We start from the raw sequence: 22,780 nt of genomic DNA, 5'->3' as shown, positions 1-22,780 counted from the left end.
ATTTTTTTTTTTCAAAATTCAGTTCACTCTGCAGTGATGAAGCGTTTCCCACATAACTAAAAAACTATCCAACATTCTGTGATGAATTTTTTGTGTGTACTCATGCTTGTCATATCTACAATATAATGCAAGATAACTTCTCTACCTTCGATAGATTGTCTCATAAAAAATAAATTCATTTAAAAATGGTCAAATATCAATATTATCTTCTAATACAAAATAAAAAAAATATTATTTATTAAGGAATGTAGGTGAAAGAGCATGATATTGTAAACATGAGTTTCAGCAATAAATTAAAAGACAAGAACATGAAAAAGTTAACAAGTTTATGAGTTATGAGGGAAACGTTTCATCACTATACAGTGAACTGCCACCATTTTAAATTTTGAAAAAAAAAAAATAGAAATATTTTTTTATGGTAAGAATTTTTTTCATATAGCAGAAGGACAGTGTTTTACACATACCAATTTTCATTATTGTACGAGATAAAGTAATGGAGAAAAACAATGTTGAATATTTCCAAACAATTTACTGCTATAAGCTGTACCTAACCTCTTTATTCTCTCAGAATTTTCAGTGTTCTTTTCCATTTCTCTAGTCTGGCAAATTCGAACTCTCTTACAGGTAAGTCGCTCAAAGTGCTCGATGTAAGTTTCTCTTGCTAGAATCGCTGAAATGTTTGAATTGTTATTTCGTAAACGATTGTGCCATTCTTCCTAACTCTTATTAGGTCTCCGAATTTTGTTTTGTCTACAAGCAAAAATGTTTCGGTATAACTGAGATTTTTATTTTGGCATTTTCATGTATAGCATAAGCCTGTCTGCTAGTACTAACGTATACAAATTTGTTTTCACAAAACGATACCCGAAATTATTAAAGTTCAACTTATATTTATCTACAATATTAAATGCACGAAACGCAAACGGAATTTAAAGCCCCATATGCACTAGTGCTCCCCTAACAGGCAGCAGAGCCTGGATGCTGTCTGCCATGATTTTAAGTAGAAAGAGGCACGACCGCTCGGTGTCGCTTGCAGGGAGTTCGCTTACATACTGTAGGTCGACTGGGCGTCGCGCTACCGGCACGAAGGTCTTGCTACATGCGGCAAAAGATCTCTCACATACTCGGCATTCATTCCTTTACCTCTGTAGGAGTGGTTGTGTTGACGTGAGATCGCGTGTTATTCTTCTGAATGTTCTAGTGAAGTGTTTAGATTTAGAAGTGGTTGTGTTGACGTTACATTGCGTGTTATTCTTCTGATTGTGTTGGTGAAGCTTTTAGATTATCTTGCTCACATGGCACCACAAAAATTTACATTAGAACAAAGGATTTTCATGTACAGACTTAACTGAAAAAGAGTATTTGCAGAAAGGTAAAAAGGTGACTGGCAAGAAATTTTCCTAATGTCATCATTTCTTCCATATAGCAACACCATACGTAACCCAGTTAAACAATTTAGAGCAACGAAGTCAGTATTGAATAAAAGCAGCAAAAGACCACTGTACTAAGTCTACGGAGGAGAAACTGGATGAAATATGGGAAAGATTGAAACAAACACCATAGGAATCTCTCCGTCGCCTCATCTGGTGTCACTAAAACCACATCATATGAAGACAATAGTGTATGCATCCTTATCGATAGTCTGAAATAAAATAAGTAACAAGTGAATCATCGACAGTTTGGAATAAAAAAATTCGCAAATCAATCATTCTGTATTCATTCCCTTCGATAGCTTGGAATGAAAGAAGTAGCAAATGAATCATATTGCATACATTGTTATTGATAGTTTGGAATAAATCAATTAGCAAATGATTCAATCTGTATTCACTCTTTTCGATAGTTTGGAATGAATTTTTTTAGTAGGTTATTTTACAACGCTTTATAAAATTCTAAGGTTATTTAGCGTCTGAATGAGGTGAAGGTGATAATGTCGCTGAAATGAGTCCGGGGTCCAACACCGAAAGTTACCCAGCATTTGCTCAAATTGGGTTGAGGAAAATCCCCGGAAAAACCTCAACCAGGTAACTTGCCCCGACCAGGAATCGAACCCGGGCCACCTGGTTTCGCGGCCAGACACGCTAACCGTTACTCCACAGGTGTGGACGTTTGGAATGAAAGAAGTAGCAAATAAATCATTTTGTATACATCCTTATTGACAGTTTTGAATAAAATCAAGTGGCAAATGAATCATTCTGTATGCATTCTTATCGATACTTTTCAATGAAAGCACAAGTGGCAAGTGAATCATTTTGTATACATTCTTATCGATAGTTTGGAATGAAAGGAAGTAGCAAGTGAACATTTTGTATACATTCTCTTCGATAGTTTGGAATGAAAGAAGTAGCAAGTGAATCATTTTGTATAAATTCCTATCGATAGTTTTGAGTGAAAGGAAGTAACGAGTGAACCATTTTGTATACAATCTTATCGATAGTTTGGAATGAAAGGAAGTAACAAGTGAATCATTTTGTATGCATTCTTATCGATAGTTTGGAAAGAAAGGAAGTAACAAGTGAATCATTTTGTATGCATTCTTATCGATAGTTTGGAATGAAAGGAAGTAACAAGTGAATCATTTTGTATGCATTCTTATCGATAGTTTGGAATGAAAGGAAGTAACAAGTGAATAATTTTGTATGCATTCTTATCGATAGTTTGGAATGAAAGGAAGTAACAAGTGAATCACTTTGTATATATTCTTATCGATAGTTTGGAATGACAGGAAGTAACAAGTGAATCATTTTGTATACATTCTTATCGATAGTTTGGAATGAAAGTAAGTAACAAGTGAATCATTTTGTATGCATTCTTATCGATAGTTTTGAATGAAAGGAAGTAACAAGTGAATCATTTTGTATGCATTCTTATCGATAGTTTGGAATGAAAGGAAGTAACAAGTGAATCATTTTGTATGCATTCTTAACGATAGTTTGGAATGAAAGGAAGTAACAAGTGAATCATTTTGTATGCATTCTTATCGATAGTTTGGAATGAAAGGAAGTAACAAGTGAATCATTTTGTATGCATTCTTATCGATAGTTTGGAATGAAGGGAAGTAACAAGTGAATCATTTTGTATGCATTCCTATCGATAGTTTTGAGTGAAAGGAAGTAACGAGTGAACCATTTTGTATATATTCTTATCGATAGTTTGGAATGAAAGGAAGCAACAAGTGAACCATTTTGTATACATTCTTATCGATAGTTTGGAAAGAAAGAAAGTGGCGAGTAAGTAATTCTGCGTATATCCTTGTATTTAGTTTGTAGTGAAAACGCGTGTCAAATTAATCACTTTGTATTCATATTTATCTAAAGTAGTGTAGTCAGCCGCTGTGAGTTTGGGAAGGAGCCTATATTGTTTTCGCTGTAAGAAATATCCTAATGTAAACACAAGCACGTGGCTGTCATAGCCGTGATTGGCTCCCAGACGAAACATTCACACGACGCAGGAAAATATAGTTCCGCATTTGGAAACCATAATCTTGTATTATTTGAAAATCAAAAATTGCATTCTAGTTGTTAAATACGATGAAACATATAACTTCATTTATATGTAAAACGCTATGTAAAAGAAAAGCTACTTTTATATTTTGTTATTTACTACTAACGCGGATGAATACCAAGAGTACTACCGAGGTAGTCTGTTCTTGTAACAAGCTGGCGTCACTTGAGCTCGTAGTTGTTCACTTATGCACGTGGTACTGTAGTATGGCTTCTGCATCCTGGAAGGAACAATCCTTTGTCTGGCAGCGATTGACCTTACAAATGTAAGTTTAAAATAATTTAATTACAGTAATTATAAAGCAAAAGTTTCCTAAGAAACTAATGCATAGTAGTGAGGTTAGGCCTACTTGACGAGTAACGGGAAATGTTTAACATGAAACAGAATGTACAACAGTGGGCGGGATCACGTACTGAGAATCTATGGCGCCAAACAGCGGCCAATGAAGCCTCACTTCAGTCACGTGATATTGTTTACATTAGGATTTTTCTTACAGCGAAAAGATTATAGGTTGAGTGTTCGCGCAATAGATCGTATAAGGTTGCAGTGCTAGCTCAAAGTATCCCCTCCCGAAATTCATTTCATTTCAGAATAGACCTATGTCTATCTTCTTCGATAATAATTTGGAGCGTCAGATTTCCAACCCATCATAATGATATTCGTCCTCATTTCAAACTTTGTTGTGCTGTACTCAAAACTAGGAAATTGAGACTTATGCCCTTCTTACCGCTCACCGTACAGTACACGTAATTGTTCGTTTATGCGTATATTCGATATTACAAGACAATGTATAATATAATTCAATAATATCTGTATGAAATGAACAAAGACGTGTTGCAAAATAATATTTGTTGTCACTTCGAGACACGCAAAGCAACTGAGTAGGGAAATGTTTACGCGTTGCTATGACAACCGACAATCATATTATACATTACAAAGTCCATCATAACCTAAAGCAAAGAATCATTCAGAAGCCACTCATGTCATAACATATTCAAATTTTTCCTTGAAGAGACGTAAGTATTCACAGTCCATTGACAATATAGTTGCAGTTATTTGCATATTTCGGAATCATAATTATTAAGATGGAGCAGACGAATAATTTCTACTTGGTAGAACAACTATCTACTAACTGGAAGGTTCCTTGTCTAATTGTATTTTTAAAACTTGGAAAAGGGCCCAAAGTCCCACTTACAAGCAAACATTCTGATGGGGACAGATTAGAAAGTTATTGGTTTTTTTCTTTCACCATGTTAATAGTGTCAAAAGAAGTGTTTATACAAAATTTGGCCACTCAATTGCAATTACGACGGCCGTAAAGGAATAAGTTCGCCAGGGACCGTTAACAGAAAGAAAACACAATTTCATTGGCAAAATTTTATAAACAGAAACAGCAATTGCGGAGATATTTTTCAACATATCCCCCATCGGAATTGAGACATTTGTCATATCATGGAATCGACAGAGAGGTGCAGACGGCTGTCAAATGCTGATTCCAATCCCAGGCGACTGACTTCTACGACACAAGGATACAAAAATTGTTGATCTCATTGTATGACAAAATGTCTAAATACCAGTGGGAATTTGTTAACAAATAGTGCAACAATTGCTGTATCTGTTTCAATGAACCTTTCCATGCAATTGTGCTTTTATTTTCTGTAAACAGCACCAGGGAAAATCACTTTCTGGACAGCCTCATAATTGCGGTCGAGTGGCCAAAATTTGTATAAGCACTTCTTTCGACATTACTGTATTAAGATGGTGGAAGGAAAAAAATTAACTTTTTTATCTGCCCCATCAGAATGTTTGCTTGTTAGCTACAGGATAATTCCTGGGGGTAAGAGGCTATATTCATTATTTATTTGTGTTCTATAGTAACATAAGTATGACTTTCTAACTAATATTCAATGACTACCAATAATATTGTTGTATGCAAGGTGAATTCCATCATGATTCTTATTAAAATACATTATGTATGTGATTATACAGGGACATCACTTTATTTTTACCAACATTTCTAACATTAACCTGGCTATACTCGGGAACACTGTTGCCCCCTTCCATTACAGGAGTTTGATGTTGCTAGTTCAATATGTAAACAAATCATTTTACTAAGTATAGGAGGAGAGAAAAGTAGTGTGTCCATTTATGTTGTAGGGAAATACGATATTACGATTTTTAGTTTGATCATCACTTTTATGGAATTTATCAAAATACCGTAGAGTAGTAACATTTTTTTTTTCAAAAACTCAACTTTTCAGTCGGCTATGTTCATTATGTAATGTCTACTTTATTTAGCATATTAATTATTGATGTTAACATCAATATAGAGAGTGCATTTAAATTGAGGGGGTCATAAGTAAAAGGCTGTAAGTGCACTTAAGTTACTTTTGAGAAAATGGGGTTTAAATATTTAAACTTTCGTAAAATTGGTGAAATTTGTATTTAAATTTTAATGTGTGATGAAATTAAAATATCCCTTTGCCACTAAAATTTTAGATACTTTACCTTACACTGGATGCACTTAACTCATGTTATTACAAATGTCACTAGCATTCCTTTGCTTCTAGCCACCTCAATTCAAAATAAGCTAATCTGAATTTTTAAACAAGTTGCTGAAAATGGTTGCCGTTCATTACAATGCAGGCTTCAATTCTTTACGCATATTATTAAAAACATTTTGAAGCATATTCTCTGAAATTGAATTTATCGTTTCTTGAATATAATTTTTTAGTGCGATATTAATAATATAGGTTCTTTCTTCTATAGAAAACGCAACCATATTTCTGAAACACACTATACACTGCAGTGTTTACTTCACTGCTTGAAGACTTTGAATGCAACAGCGGCCGTAAGTTTGTGTGTCTGACGGGAGCAAGGACATTAGTGAAGGGGTGGGGGTGAAGTACATTCAGAAATGCAGGTACAATAAAAATGCAAGTAAAAATAAAATGATGTCCCTGTATAACATCAATTATGATACCGACAATTTTATCAAAAATCACAATGACCGCTAGCTACTTCAGCAGTGGAACACGCGGAACTAATCGCCCCTACAATTAAAGTGTAATTCGAAGATCATTACAATCATCATCATCATTTGTTATTAATATACATAGTTACCGTACGAATTTATGGCGTCATGTGAACTATTCTACTAGATTGTTACTGCAGGGTTATATCGTGTGTTCATTTTAAAATGGGAGTGTCGGGCACTTGTTTTCGTTGATGCCGTCAGTAATTTATCTGCTAAGACTAACTGAGTCATTCTAACATAGTAAAATCTTGTGTTTTGTTTGTTAAATAAATTACATATGCTTCGAGGATTAAACTCGCTCCATTCTCATGGCCTCATAGGTACAAAAAACACATCCCACTTGAAAGTGAACACAATGTATTCAAGGCTTCTGTCATAATTTCCTTTGTCAGCTTTTCTTCTAAACTTCCAGACTTGTATAGAGCGCTGCTGTTTGCTGTCATCCCTTATTATACCAGGACGCTTTTCTGGTGTGAATTTCAAGCAATAGGGAAGAAGTTATTTTGTCACTGATTCGGAGACGTGTTCTGTACTAGGATTCAATCATTCTAGTTTCCCCGACATTTATCAACCGAAGTAATGGGTAAGTACTTATAGTTGATATGGAACTTAAACAGGCCTACGTATAATATACAAAAAAAGTAGACTAACGTACATTATAGTACATGACGTACATCCATGTATACATAAATACATGCATATACACATACCGATGCATACATACATTACATAAAATACACTACACAGGGTGATGCATGAGGTGTTACCCCTACTTACGAAGCATATTCCTGAAGACATTTTGAGCAAAAGAAGTCATATAAACATGGATCGTAGTCCCAATATTCTCAGAGTTACACGAATTTGAAGTTGTTAAAAGTACGTTTATACTTTAGTTTCAAGGATACTTACTTATTGGGTTTTAAGGAACACGGAGGTTCATTGCCGTCCTCACATAAGCCCGCCATTGGCTCCTATCCTGAGCAAGATTAATCCAGTCTCTATCATCATAAACCACCTCCCTCAAATCCATTTTACTATTGCATTCCCATCCACGTCTCGGCCTCCCTAAAGGTCTTCTTCCCTCCGGCCTCCCAACTAACACTATATAGGTATTTCTGGATTCGTCCATACGTGCTACATGTCCTGCCCATCTCAAACGTCTTGATTTAATGTTCCTAATTATGTCAGGTGAAGAATGCAATGCGTGCAGTTCTATGTTGTGTAACTTTCTCCAATTTCCTGCAACTTCATCCCTCTTAGCCCCAAATATTTTCCTAAGCACCTTATTCTCAAACACCCTTAACCTAGGTTCTCTCTCAAAGTGAGAGTCCAAGTTTCACAACAATAAAGAACAACCGGTAATATAACTGTTTTATAAATTCTAACTTTCAGATTTTTGACAGCAGACTGGATGATAAAAGCTTCTCAACCGAATAACAGGCATTTCCCATATTTATTCTGTGTTTAATTTCCTCCCGAGTACCATTTATGTTTGTTACTGTTGCTCCCAGGTATTTGAATTTTTCCACCTCTTCAAAAGATAAATTTCCAATTTTTATAATTCCGTTTCGTACAATATTCTCGTAACGAGACATAATCATATACTTTGTCTTTTCGGGATTTACTTCCAAACCTATCGCTTTACTTGCTTCAAGTAAAATTTCCGTGTTTTCCCTAATTGTTTGTAAATTTTCTCCTAACATATTCACGTCATCCGCATAGACAAGCAGCTGATGTAACCCGTTCAATTCCAAACCCTCTCTGTTATTCTGAACTTTCCTAATGACATACTCTAGAGCAAAGTTAAAAAGTAAAGGTGATAGTGCATCTCCTTGCTTTAGCCCGCAGTGAATTGGAAACGCATCTGACAGGAACTGACCTATACGGACTCTGCTATACGTTTCACCGAGACACATTTTAATTAATCGAAGTAGTTTCTTGGGAATACTAAATTCAATAAGAATATCAAATAAAACTTCTCTCTTAACCGAGTCATAGAAAGCTTAATGTTTCATCGCAATAAAGTACTGTAAGTTAATAAAAATTAAAACTGTCTAATGCTTTAATTTCAGGTAACATAATCCGTATCCTCACACAGCTATTGACTGTAGTCTTCGTCATACAAGCTATGTATTCTCAACATGAGGCTGCTCTTCTCACTGGGGACCAACATCAAATGGCTGTGTGTGTCAAGAACTTTGCAGCGCAATATTTCCCGCCTGGACCACTAGTGATCTCGCTACCAGACACTGTTTCAAAGCCGCCCATAGGTAAACTGTCCTCGTTGCATTTCGACAATGACTATATTTCCATGGTTGATATCGTGTTTAAGTTTATTCATGAAGAGATGCGCTGGAACTCGAAGGTGTTTATTCTTTCTAACGAATTTTCAAACGCAGAAATGGAGTACATAATTAAATATGGTGTCGACATTCCGATATATCATATTATTTTTGCTTGGACGCATGATGAAGAAACAGACATCATTGAATCAATTCAAGATCAAGTAACAACGATGATACAATCATCTTACTCAAATCAGAGAGGGAGGTTTCTTTTGGTGATACCTGCGAACACATACGCTTCTCCAAGAGAATTACTTGTACAGATTTTTGAAAGCCTGTTCAACTCTTTAAAAATATTTGATGTTACTGCTATAATGCCATTAAAATATGGAGACAACAATGAATACGAGAAGATACAAGAAAATACTTGCCAGATCTTTAATGCTTACACTTGGTTTCCATTCCAGTCTATTGAGGCTCCATCTGTTGAAAGTCTTGTGCCACTGAATCAGTGGTCAGCCACAAAAGAAGGCGAATCTATTCGTGGTATGAGTTTTGAAAGAATTCCTCTCTCATTTGGTGGTAGAAAAATCAGAGTTTCCTCTGTTATATATAGTCCAATGAGTTGGTTACTTCGTAACTATACAGACAAATACGGCGAGATAAAGTACGATGTAAAAGGCGCAGAATATGATCTTCTACAATTAGTGTGTAAAACACTTGATTTGAATATATCTTACGTCTACATAAATCCAGAAGAAGACTTATACGTTCAGCAAATGGACATGATCTTCAGATTGGTGAGCTCAGAAACAGATTTGGGAACAGGGCTAGCAACCATTACCACAGCAACTCAAACGTGGGTTGACTACACTATACCTGTCATAAACTCTATTGAGAGATTATTTGTTCCTTGTCCAGGTTCTAATTCCAGACTAGCAAAAGTTGTGGAAATATTTGACGCTTACTCTTGGACGGCTATGTTGTTGATATTGCTATTCCTCACCTTTATTACGTTCTTTTTGGCTAAGAAAACAAGGACAACTCTTTCAAGAGAATCATCAGCCTATATGACTGTCAGCAGCTGTTTATATAACATGTGGGCCGTTCACCTGGGAGTGTCCGTAACAGACATGCCTCGCACGATAATACTTCGAACACTGTTCATACTAAGCGTGTGGTACTCATATGCGATGGGAAATTTGTTCCAATTATACTTCACCAGTTTACTCGTTGATCCTGGTTTAGAGAAAGCGGTTACTAATACCGAAGAGTACATCGATGCTAATTTAAAATTAGGACTGTTTGATTATACCAGCCAACACTTTCAAAAGCTTACGAATGGCATCCCAAATATTCAATTCCTACGATGTTATACTTTGGAAGAATGTTTTACAGAAATTTTCAGTACCGCCAACAGAAACTACTCGACTGTTATGTTCGAATTCTGGATAGAGTATTATACCATGGTGAAGTATCCAAGGAGAGAAACTAAAATATGTTTCCTGACTGACCGACATTACACAAATCCCTACACAATTCTGCTCCCCAAAGGAAGTCCATACTTAGACTCATTCAACAGAGTAATAAGACGAATTCTAGAGTCTGGAATTATGGGCCATTTTATCAAAAAAATGGAACAATCGTACAGATACATACATATTCCTGATGCCGACTTGAGTGAAGAAGAATCCGAGTACTTCGTTTTCAGTTTGGCACATATGACATTTGCTTTTTCCATTCTTATGTATGGTTATATATTTGCTTCTCTTTTGCTTATGTGTGAAATAATTTACTATAAAGTGTCTGTTTTTGAGTCTAAGAAAGTTAATAAACAAAAGGTATGTCGTCATCGTAGATGGCCTCATCACTGTAAAGCTGGCAATTGGATCCGGGGCATGAGAACTAAAATTTGGAGGAGGTAATGCTTTTAGAGGTCCATAATACCATTACAGTGGCTTCCTCCGGGAAAAAATAAACTGAGAGGTGTGTGCTTAACACTTAATGTAGAGAAAGGAGGAACTCTTTCTTAGAGGCTTCTAAGAAATATCTGTATAACTTTTCTCGTCCAATTGAGTTGCGAAAATAAAAATTCTGTGTTCAAAGCGTAATACTATTGCTACTGTTGCCTCTACTATCTGAACTATTATGTCCCACACAATGCTTCTTACAAAAAATATACTTTTTATCTCAGTAGCAAAGACAAATTCTTACTATTGTTGTCATATTTATAGAGTTGTTCGCACTTAGAATATATTGCTTAGCTTATGAAATATATGAGTCCAAAATAATTCAAATATACTTATAATAAATTTCTGAAAATGATACAGCTTGTATTCCAGTCTGTTGTTTTGTATTAAGATTATTGTGGTATTAAAGTTATTATTGTATTAATATTACTATTTCATTAATATTAACATTGCTTTCAGATTTATATTTACTTGATTTTGACTTTGTTGTTTCTATATCATTATATTTTTGTTTCTTATATTTATATCACTAGATGTCTTTGCCACCTTAACTTTGTAAATATACAGAGTGGAAGAACAAAAAAGTATAATACATTTTACTCGTTTTTGCGAAGTTTTTGAAGAAATAATACTTTTATTCCGACATTTCGATAGCGAATTTTACGAATACTGTTTAAAACACGGTTTAATTTCTTGTATAACAACGAAGAGAATGTTTATTATGTTCACGTTGCAGCAGTATTGTAATTAAAAAATTCATAGATTTCGAATTAATCGATTGAAGAAACATTGGAAACATTGATTTTCGAGTCACGTACAGAAGGTCTAAAAATCTGGCATCGCTGTCCGGACGGCAGACAGTTTGCCTAGTACTCGCAACTGATCAGCTGTTGTGATGTTTACATTGCATTAGTGTGCAGTTGGACGTACGGCGATACAGTTTGGTTTATTTCAAAACTACGAGATGCCAGAGTTCACAAATCGTTAGTACGTAGATATGATCCAGGCCGCGGAAGAAATTCGGAACAGTGAAGAACTACTGGCCAGAGTTCGTCATAATTGGACTAGAAGATGTGAACGCTGCACGCACGCTGATAGTGGACATTTTGAACAGTACCTGTAACATGTGAGTGGAATGTGCTTTACAGAGTTTATTATTCTTTATTTCATTATTAATGCCCAGAATTAGTGATAGTAAAACAACAAACTGTAATGTTAATTACATCTTGTTCACAAAGTTACATCAGTATAATTTTTTCATTAACTGTAACTGAAACTTCAATCCTAAGTGTTTTTACTAATTTTAACATAATTGTCTGATTTTCACGTTATTTCTTGTTATTGCTGTACGTATTTCTTGCTTACATTAAAATTATTACGCCATACTTAGTATTGTATTGTAAGTTGATAATTCTGCATTCATTGTTGAACTGCGCCCGGACACGAGCTATTTTGTTCATTCGGGTTATTAATTTACATTTTCTGACATTAAATGCCACAAACTAAATAAATAACAGTTAAGTCCGCGAAGTATTGCACCGAAGCTCAGTACATTTGTTTGCTGCCGTCCTCCCCTCACTTGCTGCAAGATACACGGTGAAAGATACTTTAACTTCAAGTCGCTGACCGCATGGGGCGTTGAAACATCTTGCAATTGCCGTCAGCTCTTTCAAAACACTTGTAATTATTTCACTATCCGTAAGTCCTCTATTTTTTTATTTCACAAAACTTAGTCTAAATAATATATATATATATATATATATATATATATATACACGAGCCCAAAATAATTCAAATACACTTATAATAAATTTCTGAAAATGATATAGTTTGTATTACATTATGTTGCTTTGCATTAAGATTATTATTGTATTAATATTACTATTAAGCAGAGTGCAAATAAATCCGAACACGACATATTTTTACATTTTCTGTCATTGTTGGCCTCACAGCTGCTCATACCGCTTTAATTGACATCTGTAGTACGTGTAATTCCATTGTTGAAGGTCTGTCGTTATTATTTTTTTTATAATATGTGACATTTTGCCTGTCGTTTTGTACTTATAAGCATTTCAGTTGTGTTGAAGACTTAATACTGCAATCCTGTGTACATTCTGTCGTCTTCACAAATGGATACAACTCCACGAAAACGGTCTAAAATTATAACATTAGCAGAGCATTCTTCTATGACACAGAGGCAAATTGCTGCAGAATGTCACATCGGTTTGGCTACTGTTAATTCGATCATAAAACGATACAGGGAGACTGGATCCATCACACCCCCAAAAAAGGAAACTGTGGCCGGAAAAGGAAGACTTCACCTGCAGATGATCGTTTAATTGTCAGAAAAAGTAAATTAAATCCTAGACTTACTGCTGTCGACTTAACCCGCAAGTTAATGGCTACCACTGGAGCGAATATTCACGTCACAACAGTGCGGCGTAAGCTTTTGGAAGCTGGACGAAGGGCTCGTAAGCCTATTAAGAAGCAACTGCTAACCCCTGTTATGTGCAAAAAAACGCTTAATGTGGGCAAAATTACATCAACACTGGACAGTGAATGACTGGAAGAATGTACTTTTTTCCGATGAGTCTCATTTCGAGGTCCACGGCCACCGTGTTTCTTACGTACGGAAAGGATCCGAAAAAGTAACAGCAGCTCATCTCCAACAAGCACCCAAATACCCCCCTAAAGTAATGTTTTGGGGTTGTTTTACACATGAAGGGCCTGGAGCATTAATACCTGTCAAGGGAATAATGAATTCTGACAAATATATTCACTTATTGGAAACCAGAATCGTACCCCAGCTGCAAAAATAATTTCCGGATGGCAGAGGCGTGTTCCAACAAGACCTGGCACCATGTCATACGTCTCGAGAAACTACAGAATTCTTCAACAAGAAGAATATTCAGGTACTCCCCTGGCCAGGCAACTCACCCGACATCAACCCCATTGAAAACTTGTGGTCAATTTGCAAACGAAGAATGCAAAAAATGGATTGTTCTACAAAGGAAAAGATGATTTCTGCCCTCATTAGTGTATGGTTTCGCGATGAAGAAATGAAGAATATTTGTGGGAAATTAGTGGAATCCATGCCAAATCGTCTCAGAGCTGTTATTAGGAACAAGGGAGGCCACATAGATTACTGAGGTATGTCTTAGATCCTTTTTTTTATATCCCGTTTGAGTGTTTTTGCATAAGTAATTACGTTGTTCGGATTAATTTGCATGCTACTGTACATTAATATCAACATTGCTTTCAGATTTATATTTACTTGATTTTTACTTTGTTGTTCCAATATATTTTCGTTTCTTATATTTATATCACTAGATTGTCTTTATCATCTTAACTTTGTAAATGCGTAGGGCCTATATATGTATATACATGGGTCATTCAATATTTAGTGGCAACATTTGAATTAACAGCAAAGAAAACATTTTTGGAACAATCACATTGTTGCAGTACACCGAATTAATTTCCTCCAACATGAAGAACTCGCCTCCACACCTCAGGGAGACGACGGATGTCATCCACAGCGTCTTGTTGTACTAATCTTCGAACAGACGGCTCTATTGCTGCTGTAATTGACTGTTTTGTTCTAAAGCGAAATCCTCTAAGTGGTAATTTTATTTTCCCGAAAGAACAAAAACACTTGGACTCATATATGGGGAATATGGATGTTGCTCCAGAATTTCCCAGTTCCATCTGAGAAGTGAATTAACCACAGAGGCAGCTATGTGAGAGCGTGCACCATCATGTAGCACAATAGAATGAAAAATTAGAGGATTTGGACGTTTACGGTGCACAGCTTGTCGTACATGGTGTCCCAGAAAGTAACTGCAATATGCACTATTCACAGGATTTCCCGCAGGAACTGTATGAGTGACAAGGACACAGTCAAAATCACAACCAACAATGAACATGACTTTAAGTGGATCTTGTTCTTGCTGATACTTTTCTGGCCATGAGGAATCATTATGCCGCCACTCATTTGATTGTCTCTTTAATTTTGGTTGGTAGCATCGAACTCAGGTTTCATTTAAAGTTATAATACGTCGAAGGAAACGCTCTCCTTCACGTCCATATCATTAAGTGCAATCTCGCTGTTTCCATTCTCTGTCACATGTTTTCCTCTTTAAGATTGTGTGGAACCCACCGAGCGCAGATTTTCCTCATCTTGAACTTCTTTTTAAGTATGTGAAGAATCGTACCAGGAGCAATTCCAACTTACCTTGCCAGTTCAATACAAGTCCAACAGCGGTGTTCTTCCAACAGTGCTCTTACAGAATTCACATGTACATCATCACTTGCTGATTGAGGTCTGCCAGCTCCACGATTTTGACGAATATCTTTCCTCCTGTTGCGAAATGCATGTGCCCACCTAGTCACAGTACGATATGGTGAAGTCTCTCTACCATAAGCTTCCAATAATGCTGTATGATATTGTCGAGCATTCTTGCCTCTTGCAATCAGAATTTTAATGGAGCATATTCTTTGTTCGTATTTGCTACACATTTTACAGCACTACAAATAACAGTCGACAAAAACTCACTACAAATATCTTATAAATGAGATTATTGTCAAGCTCTTAGACATCAAATGCTCTCCTTTCTCATTGTTATCAGCTTACATCATTTACCGCTGATAACGCCACATACTAACATTGTTGCCACTTATTATTGAATAACCCATGTAAGCTATATATAACTAATATTTTAGTTATAAGTGAACATTGTAATTTGGTTGGCCTGTCATGTCAATATCTTAAAATAAAATAAAATATAATATAATATAATGAAACCGTAAAGAGATATTAATCTAAATTCATGAATGCGTGAATTGTTATAGCTGAATGAATTGGGAATAAGAGAACTAAATTTAGTAATTTAGTGCAATAGTAACTAAACATTACTAAATTAAATAAATTTCACCGCCTTTTTTTTTTTTTTTTTTTTTTCAAGATTTAGGAGTGAAAATTCGATGGGGAGGGGAGAAATTATGAGATGACTATAAAAATATCAGGGGTTTACTGGTTATAAATAACATAAAAAATAGAGTACTCTTGAAAATCTTATGGAATAAGCTTAAATAATTTTAGAACTAAGTAACTATAATCAGTGACAATTTTGATAATTAATTAAGCGAGTTATTAAAGTTTTGCGATTTTTTCATCCTGTATGCTGTGTCTGTGTTATATTTCCGGGGTCTTGTGGCCGATTTCGGACTCATCCCTGCCAACTTTCTCCCCATAGTTGAGTTTAACGATACTGACACTGTGACAGAATAACACAGTAACCTACGCATAATGATACCTAACCGTATTCTGACTGACTGACTGACTGACTGACTGACTGACTGACTGACTGACTAAAACTCAACAGATGAGCGGGTGACGGAGACTGCAGATACGTCAGGTCTTTGTAGAAGGGGATGGATTCGACCTTGGATCTTCCACGAATTCCGTTGTGCTGTACTCGAAATCTCCGTAAGGGTGTCCAAAGCTATAACAGAAAAATTGTAGGCCTAGATAATGCACATAGTATCAGAGGGGGAAATTGTCCGAGAAAATATAATATATATATTTTTTCAATTATAATATGAAAAATCTGGGCGGCGAAATTATACGAGGGGGGGAATTATACGTGTAAATAAGGTAACTTTTTTCTCTTCTTCTCCTCAGGAGACTGTTTGTTGTATATTCCTTGTTGATGTAAATATAAATACGAAGAAGAGCTTTAAGCAGTATGATGTACAGTAGTGGCAAAAAAAACGGACCGACCCTTGTAGCTGATTTCAGAGCCTTGTTCACTCCAGAGCACGATAGACTGGTAACTAAGACTTTCGTGGTTCGAATCCTGCCTGGAAATGACCTTTTTTTTGTTCCTTATTCAAATTTATTCCCAATACTTTTCAATTGCAGCAATATTTTACTATTTAATTAACTTATTATTCCCAGAATATGAATTTAGCAGCAATCGAAAAGTATTGGAAGTAAATTTGAATAAGGAACAAAAAGAAGTTTCCTTCCTAGGCAGGATTGGAACCACGAAAGTCTTAGTTACCAGTCTATCGTGCTCTGGAGTGAACAAGGCGCTGAAATCAGCTACAAGGATCGGTCCGGTTTTTTTTGCCACTACTGTACAATGAAGATGAGTTTATGGCGAATTAATAAATATAATAAGAGGCGTCGATAATTACAGATTGATTCGATTTCTGTATTGGTTTTTCTGTCTCGTTACTGGCTTATACAGCATGCTTGTAAACATGAATAATGCATTTTCTTTGCAAGTCTCTCCCGTCTTGCTCCTGGCAATGTGATAAATGTGTTGCATTACGGATGTGCCACCAACAAAAAGCCTCTCCATCCTCAAGCGTTCTACATCAAGTCAACAAGGGGCTCGGCCCTGCCCTGGGCGTGCTTTAAAGGACATCGCTCATTTCTTACAGGTGTTACATTCCAGCGCAATAACATGGAATGTTTCAGTATGCTTCACTTTATGCATAATTCAACGAAATATTTAAATTTTTTTATATCTTAAGTTTTATGTGTCGTTAAAAAAATTAGTAGCAAATCATGACTGATCAGGGTGACTTCGCGGTCTAAGGCGCGCTTAGGCGGCGCGGTCTGAAGGTTCGTGGGTTCCAATCCCGCCTCGGGCATGGATAAGGTAAAGTACCCAAATAAGAGACAGGTTCCTAATAAGAGATACATTGTTAATTTCTCCGGTATAATTTGCCATCTCTCGACAACTATGGTAAATCAATGTCTAAGACATCGTGTTCTTTGTCTAACCTCAGTTGAAAGTAAGCAACGCAGCTGAGAGCAAGAAAAGTAATTTTTCACAGTTTGAACTTTTTGATGGTTTCTGTTGAGGAAGTGAACAGCAGTTAATGTAAGGTACAACAAATTTATTATTAAGTTTATAAAATTGCTGGGAAAATGTTGCATATAATAAGGTAGATTGCTAATAAGAAAGATAACAATTTATGACCTTGGGTAGCTATTTCATTTTTATTTATTCCGTTCCCTAATAAGAGATACCTAGGGGTCCTATTAAGAGATAGTATCTCTTATTTAGAACCCTTATTTGGTTTTATTATGATGCTCACTTTTGAGAGTTTACGAAAGGCGTTAATGCTTCTAGTCGTGTCAATTTGTCTGCCATAAACTACGTAAGAACCAATGAAAGATTAATTGAACTATTAATTTAAATTAATTACGAATTAGGTCAATTTTTAATTATCCATTGTCCTCAATTATTCATTACAAAATTAGTAATTTAAATGATTAAGTTATCATTATTAATGACTACAATTAATTATTCATTGAGATGACAATAATATCAATAGCTAAAATCAATTAAAATTGGCTAGTCTGACAATATTTACTTTACTTAAACATCAAAACATAAGTGCGTAATTCGTGAAATAGTCTCTACATATTTCAAATAAAAATCAATAAACAACAAAATTGCTGTTGAGAGGAGTTAGACCACTGTTACACTAACCCCTTCAATTTTCAAACGTTCCTGGATTTATTAAAGTATCCACATGATTTAACAATGTTATATATTGCTTCAATTTTCACCCAATGATAATACTTTTTGTCCATGTTAAAAAATAAAGTTAAATAATACACGTATCTCTTATTTGGAACCTCTTTCCAAAACATCATTATTTCCCAGTTTTATTTCTTTTTATAATTTAATATAACAATAAAAACTGACTAAAATTTGTATTGTCAATTCTAAAAATAGACAAAATGCTGTGTGTATTGCACCCATTAAGATTAAAAATGTCTACTCCCATCCTCACTTATAAGCAGTTAAAAAAAGTGTCTCTTATTTGGGTACTTTACCTTATATGTCCCTTATTAATTCTCTACAGCAGTGATGTCAAAGCAAGCGCATTTTTCTGACCTTGACGTCGTGCGCGGGCATTAAGCGCTAGGTATGCTAGGAGGAATAAGCAGCCTGTTGGATTAAGGAAACAGTGGTGGACAAACTTCAAACGGAACGTGAAATTTTATGTAGTTATTTTTATATGGCTTCTTTCTGTTTGTTATTTTTATATTGTCTGTAAAACAAAAGTACTAACACCTATTCCTTAGCCTAATATTGCAGTTGTGTTTTAAACGTTAATAACATAATAAAGAATAAAGAAGGAATATTCACACAAATTCCATAATAACTACAACTATACTCTAATAAGTGAATTAAACACATCATTCATAAAGAAAGTGTTAACCCAAAGAAAGACATCAAATATGACATGATAAGTGGAAATTGATATTGATGGTATCTTTAACCTTATAAAAGTAATCAAAACAGTATAATAGTACAAAGCAAATTTTTCCAGGTATATGTTTTAACTGTAACTAATATTACATAATAAAACTCTTATCGCATTACGCTTTTAGGTGATATTGGTGCGCAACTTTCTGTTATCAGAATATTAAATTATCTCGAAATCTGCTGAAGCTATAGAGCTGACTTTTTACCAACACATGGGTACGTATCTTTTGTTCGTGATGTAACAGATTTTCTTTGTTAATTCATTTCCTCACAAACATTTTCCATGTCAATATTTTCAAACATTTTAATACTCTATCTTCAGTAATACGTATTTACGATATATTAGATTTATGAAAACATTGTTTCAGTACCTGTAAGGCTACTAAACAAACATATCAGAAATTTTCACTTTTCTGTAAAAAAGTTGAGAAAATATTCCTTTTGAATAAAAAAGAAAACTTGTGAAAAATGAACATTAAAATTAAAACTTATAATGCACTTACACTTCTCAGAAGAATCTAAAAATGAACATGGATTCAGTTTTAATAAGTTCTCTTCCCTTTATCCACTGAATCAGTGCTGGCCATCCCTGTATATAGCTCGACCAAGCGGCATATACTACCTCTTTAGTCTGTCTCTTTCCCTTCCGCTGTAAAGCGCTCAGGCTGTCCTGGGCTCTAAAGCGCGCGCTTGCTCCTATGGGCATCATTTGACATCACTGCTCTACAGATTGGGTGAAAAGTCCGTATACTCCTAATATGCATATACATTTAAAACAAGCGTATTCCGAATCTCACCGGACCGGTGGACTTCAATGACGTCATGCTGCAGCGGAATAGGAACAAAACTGCTGGAAGGTTCAATGGTTATCATGGCGGCTGTACAAGTTGGTATTGTGCTAAGCTAGCAATATTTTGCAAAATTTCCATACTGTCATCTCGCTCAAAGAAAAGACTGCATGAACAATTTATTTTTTGAACCAGTAGTAATAACAGGTCCGTTCACATGTTCGCTCATAAGCCATTAACATATTTTTTTACGTTGTGCTCATTACAAACAATACAGCAGAACACACCGCCATGACACAACAGTGCACGATGTCATTCATCTGCTAATTCTAGCCTATACAAGAACAAATCAGATTCACTGATGGATACTGCCATCATCTCTGCAAGCTGATGGCACCGGTGAAGCATTAGTGACGTCATCGTTCAAATTCGGAACACTGATACCATCAGATTGCTCTGCGTTGAGATTCGGAATACGCTAAACGACAGAGGACACCAGGGCGAATAAAATGCGAACCTCGGCGCATTGTCAGCAACTGAACGCATGGTCGAGAATAACGCAGAGATCAGCATGTAAACAACGGTTAACGGAAGAATCAAGTGGAATCGTCGACCTACCCCAACTACGCAGCAACATATGGTTTAAGAGAAAAGAGGATGATCCGAAAAGCTATAACTTAAGATCAAGTAGCACACGTGAAAATATAGTAAGGGCTAGGAGTGAAAGTGAAAGTGATCCGACTAGTGAAAAGGGATTAGATTTATAGAAGAAAAAAATGAAAATATAGGAGGGAGAGAGAATGTAGAAGATTCAAATCCAGGGTTTGTTATAGATTTTAAGGATTTTATTCGTGAAATGAAAAAAAGATCCGAGGAGTTATGTAAAATGTTTTGTGCGAGATCGTGCGTATTTGCTTGCTTTCCGCACACAACCAATACGCGGTAAGTGTGAAATACCACATTCAGTATTCCCAACGTAACACACATAACAATTTCCATATTCTTACCGCTTAAGCGTCATATTCATTTTACTGCTTTAGGCTTTTAACATATTATTTTTAAAGACGTTCAATATAGTAATAATTATAAATTGGAAACTTACCACTGCAATTTCACCTAAATTGCACTGTTAATTATTGTTTTTAAATATTTGCAAAAATTAAGTAAACTCTACAACACCACAAAAGTTACTGCATTTGTAATGCAAGTAACATTAAGGAAGCCGTGAAAAAATCAACAAGATTCCAGACTCATCATAGACTGGGGGGAAAAAAGACAGACGTATATCACGGCCTGCTGGAGTATAGTAAACACAGAAAACATTTTATAGGAACAATGTTGAAGATAGATAAATTTGTTGTCCAAAGTTGCCGTCATTGAACAGAAACCAAGATGGAGATTTCATTGCAACTAATTAGAAATTCCTCTTTCAGGTATGTAATAAACGATCTTCGCACAAAATAATGTACGATACACGAGCGGTATGTTTGTTTTCATGTTCTCGGAAATTAAAAAAGCTCAACTACGTTTCGCTTTTTCAATCTTTTCCTCGAACATGAAAACGTCAACATACCGCTCTTGTAACGCATATTACTATAGTGAGTCGATGTGAATGAGTAAAGGAGGTAGACGTATGGGGAGGAAGACGAGTTAGGATAGCAAATCACAGTATATAGTACAAGGAAGAGGAGTGATTGTAGAGCAAACAACAAATGAAAATTAGCGGTCAGTCAACATAATATGGAAGTACGACATCTAATTTTTTTATGGTGAAACAATTACTGGTGATAATCAGGCTTAGGATCCGAGACAACTTTAGAATGAAGTGAAGTTGCAGTGCAACGGAGTACAGGTGGAGTGAGGTCGCGCGGAGAGTTTTGTTTACCTGTGCGTTAGTGCACAATCCGGTTCGTGATCAGAGGTACAGTATTCTTCCGTCCCCCCCTACGAAACTACAGGCCATTACAGTGCATTTTCAATACATAGTGAACAGTTTTTTTCGAACTAGTTGCAAGTATGTACAGTCAGGTCCGAAAGTCTTGCCCCCCCCCTTTGTTTGTATGTTGATGTGCATCCATTTTTAACATGTCATAGCAGATGTGTGACAATAGTTGATACTTTACGTTCCAGCTTGTTTAGTGATCCAGAACATCAGTATGGGCATCATCATTGTCGCGGCTCAAAATGATGCGCGCCATGTCCTGTATGAAATTTTCCGTAGCAAAGACGGTGTAATTTCCCTGGATGTCTCCCTAACAGCTTGCTTCAAATCTTAAATTGTCCAGTAACGATGTTTCGAGCTTTTCTGCAGAAAATTTCACACAGGACATGGCGCCGCAACATTTTGTGCCGCGACAATGATGGTCCCATACTGATGTTCTGGATCACTAAACAAGCTGGAACGTGAAGTATCAACCATTGTCACACATTTGCTATGACATGTTCAAAATGGATGCACATCAACAAATAAACAAAGAGCCCCCCCCTCTTTCGGATCTTACTGTACATGATTGTTCATTGTAACGCTGACGCCTTCAACGTCGCCGAGAGACATGAAAACTTGTGAGGTATGTATCCTACATCATTTTGCACCGGCAATAGATTGTGCTATTAACAGTAGAATATAACGCAACACATTGTTGTTTACATTCACAATATGTCTGTCTATTATGTTCAAGGAACTCTACAGTCAAGTTGTGCGTACGTTGGTTGCTAAAATGTCCCGGGTCCTAAACCTCTTGATAAATAGTAAACAAAGAGAGATAGATGGAATGAAAGTATGGAGGAGGTGACGAACTAGGATAACAATAAAGAAAACAAGCGAGATAAAGAACTGAAAGACGTGAATGAGTAAAATTAGGGAACAGTGAATTAATTTAAGAAATATATATGTAATAATGAACCT

This window comes from Periplaneta americana, chromosome 8 (assembly GCF_040183065.1).
Source record: "Periplaneta americana isolate PAMFEO1 chromosome 8, P.americana_PAMFEO1_priV1, whole genome shotgun sequence".
NCBI lineage: Eukaryota > Metazoa > Arthropoda > Insecta > Blattodea > Blattidae > Periplaneta > Periplaneta americana.
The sequence above is the reverse complement of the archived record's forward strand: the minus strand, read 5'-3'. Positions refer to the sequence as shown.